Raw genomic sequence first — 3337 nt, forward strand, 5'->3', positions numbered from 1 at the left:
TGGCTTCTCATGGACTTCAAGAGAAGGTCCATGGCCCCATCAGACGGCAGGGCCATCATAGTTTAGCCTTTTCCTCCATTTTCAGTCTCCTGTCTCCTCAGCTTCACACACCCTCAGGAACCATCTCAGGCCTCCATAGCTTTGTTCAGGCTCTTACCTGTGCCTGAAATAACCTTCCAAACCTCATGGCAAACTCCTGCCCATTCTTCACTCCTCAGCCCTGTCACTTCTCCACCACCCTTCTCTCCAGGGAAGTCAAGGAACCCTAATTTGAGGTCTCCTCTGAGTTCTCAGAACATCCTCTTCAGGCCTCCACTTACCACTCTGTGCTGTAAACACGTCTTACAAGCATTTGTGTTTTTGTCTTTCTCCCCATCTAATCTATTAAGAGGGAGAGACTGTCTTAATCATCTAAGATCCTTATCATCCAGTGTAATAGCTGCCATATTCAGTAGTACATTTAGTATTTGCAGAATAGAATGAAAAAGAGAGCAATGCAACTAGTCTTATTTCTTTTCTTACAGATAACCTGATTTTCCATTGGCCAAAGTCTATAACTTTTTTGAGTAAATAAAGGTGAAACCTGCATGTCCCAAATATTCAGCTATAACCAATGAATGATGACACCAAGGTCTCTTGCCTGTTATATCCTGATATAAAACCAATCTGGCAAAAAGCAAAAAGCGTCCAAGGTCCACTTTTAAAAGTCATGGTCAGGCCAGGCACAGGGGCTCAAGCCTGTAATCCTAGTATTTTAGGAGGTCAAGGCAGAAGGATGCCTTGAGGCCAGGAGTTCAAGACCAGCCTGGGCAACATAGTGAGACCCTCTCTCTTAAAAAAATTTAAAAATTAGCTAGACATGGTGGCACATGCCTGTAGTCCCAGTTACTCAGGGAGCCGAGGTGGGAGGATTGCTTAAGCCTGGGAGGTTGAGGCTGCAGTGAGCCATGATTGTGCCACTGCTCTTCAGCCTGGGTGACAGAGCGAGACCCTGTCTCAAATAAATAAATAAATAATAAATAAATAAATAAATAAATAAAAATTTATGGTCCATCGTCCATTGAGAATGTTGGGAGGGCAGCCTGGGGGGGTCCACAGAACTGAGGAACCTCCTTTTACAAATCAGTGTACAGAGAACCTGCTAGCTAAACCAAAGAGGAACAACTTTATAAGAACAGACAACTATTTATCCACACAAAAGAAAATATTCCTACCAGTAGTAACGCTATTAACGTTTTAGCAGCTTTTCCATTATGAATCTGACATTTCCTCCTTCTTCAAAGCCTAGTTTGAGTGCTTGTGACTTTTTGAAATGAGATAATAAAGCCATCAACACACAATAAAAGCTATGCACTATCCATAAAGAGGGGTCTCTAGAGTATATTTTGTGTTAAAGAAAATATTGAATTACTTGGCCTTTCCTTTTAAATCCTTTAAAGCCTTCAGCTTTAGAATGAAAGACTCAAACTCTTCTCTGGGATCTTAATTTTTATGTGGCTTCTTATTACTTTTTTATCCCTTCTAAAACTCTAAATCCCTTCAACATAGCTTTGGCCCCTTCCACAGCTGAACTGGCAGCAGGCTGATCTTTTTATTGGTGGGTAATGGATTTAGTTTGATTGCTGACACGGGAACAATGAGAGGATAAACAATTCCATTTGTGGCCATGAAATTCCCCATCTGTTGAGCACGTTCAGGACGGCAGAGCACTGGGCAGAGACAGATGAATGAGCCCGCCACACCTAATGTTAATGACATCCGTCATACAACTTGAACATGTGGCTTCATAAATCAACAGCTAATAGCAACTTTGGTTGCTCATGTCATTAATAAGCCATCCGTTTAAATACATAAGAGTTTGCCATAACATTCAGCCTAGAGACCTGACTTGCAATTCTGATCTCACCAAAAAAACAGAAGTTTTAAAGTAAAGGAAGCCAAAAAAGCATTCTTCTAAGTAAAAAAAAAAAAAACTTTTTCAGATCCGCACTCAAATACTTACAGATGTAAACAGATGTAATCCTGTAATTGGTTACAAAATAAAATGGGATGAGGGAGTGTGTGGACAGATAGATGAAAAAGCTTGGGTAGTGTTTAGGGTAGGGTGCGTGAGCAAGGCACTCAGAGCCATAACAGCGAGGAACCATGTTGCTTCCAAACATCCTGCTCACCAGTAAACCAGGGATAGGAAAAACACACTAGGCAAAAAACTCACATCAAAATCAGGACTGAGGCCGAGCGTGGTGGCTCACGCCTGTAATTCCAGCACTTTGGGAGGCTGAGGCAGGCAGATCACTTGAAGTCAGGAGTTCAAGACCAGCCTGGCCAACATGGAGAAACCCCATCTCTACTAAAAATACAAAAATTAGCCAGGTGTGGTGGCACATACTTGTAGTCCCAACCACTTAGGAGGCTGAGACAGGAGAATTGCTTGAACCTGGGAGGCGGAGGTTGCAGTTAGCCAACATGGCGCCACTGCACTCCAGCCTGGGTGACTGAGTAAGACTACTCTGTCTCAAAAAAAAATAAAAATAAAAAAAATTCAGGACTGAAATACAACATTAATGTGGGTGATTTAGCTCAAGAAGAGCAGTTGTGTGACGGCTATGATGAAGAGTGATTGTCCCATTTTAGATGAAGATAAAGAGCAGTTGATGAGTTAGATAACCAAATGAGAGAAGGTAGAGTTACTGTTTATTACCATGTTGGTGACTTATTCTCTGAACACTGGTTTCATATATTATAGTTTTTGTGCTGGGAACAGATACCAATGTATTATATGAAAGACTTGAAGCAAGGGGTTATACTGAGAAGAAACTAATAGACAATACTCAGTGTAAGATTTTCCAAGTTCTTTATTAATAAGTCACAGCATCCTGCAAGGAAGAAATCGTGCATCAGCTGCCAAGCAATAAACCATAAGAGCCAGAAAATAATATAGATCAGATCCTGAAATGGATTGAGCAATGGACCAAAGATCCTAACTCTTGACTTATAAGACTAGCTACTTTACAATCACTCTTGTTGATATCTCTCTGCTGACATCATAGAAATTGTTCAAGAATAAGTAACACTTTGTTAAAATGATGTTGCAAGACTAACCAGTAGATAGTCGAAAGGTGGTCCCAGCTACTCAGGAGGCTGAGGTGAGAGGATCTCTCCAGCCTGGGAGGTGGAGGCTGCAGGGAGCCAAGATCACACCACTGCACTCCAGCCTGGGTGACAAAGTGAGACCCCATCTTAAAAATAAAGAAATAAAGGCAAAGGTTTTTTTTTTTAAATTTGGCAGTGAGTTGATCATTGTTAAAGTTCAGTGATAAGTAACTGAGGATTCATT

General features: G+C 41.3%; 1 pseudogene; it reads left to right on the forward strand.

Annotated features, from left to right (window-relative positions):
* Positions 1 to 1777: 1777 nt before the first annotated feature.
* LOC117078781 lies at positions 1778 to 2991 on the forward strand (annotated as a pseudogene).
* Positions 2992 to 3337: the final 346 nt, after the last annotated feature.

The sequence above is a fragment of the Trachypithecus francoisi genome, unplaced genomic scaffold (genome assembly GCF_009764315.1).
Source record: "Trachypithecus francoisi isolate TF-2019V2 unplaced genomic scaffold, Tfra_2.0 Lachesis_group7, whole genome shotgun sequence".
In the NCBI taxonomy this organism is placed as follows: domain Eukaryota; kingdom Metazoa; phylum Chordata; class Mammalia; order Primates; family Cercopithecidae; genus Trachypithecus; species Trachypithecus francoisi.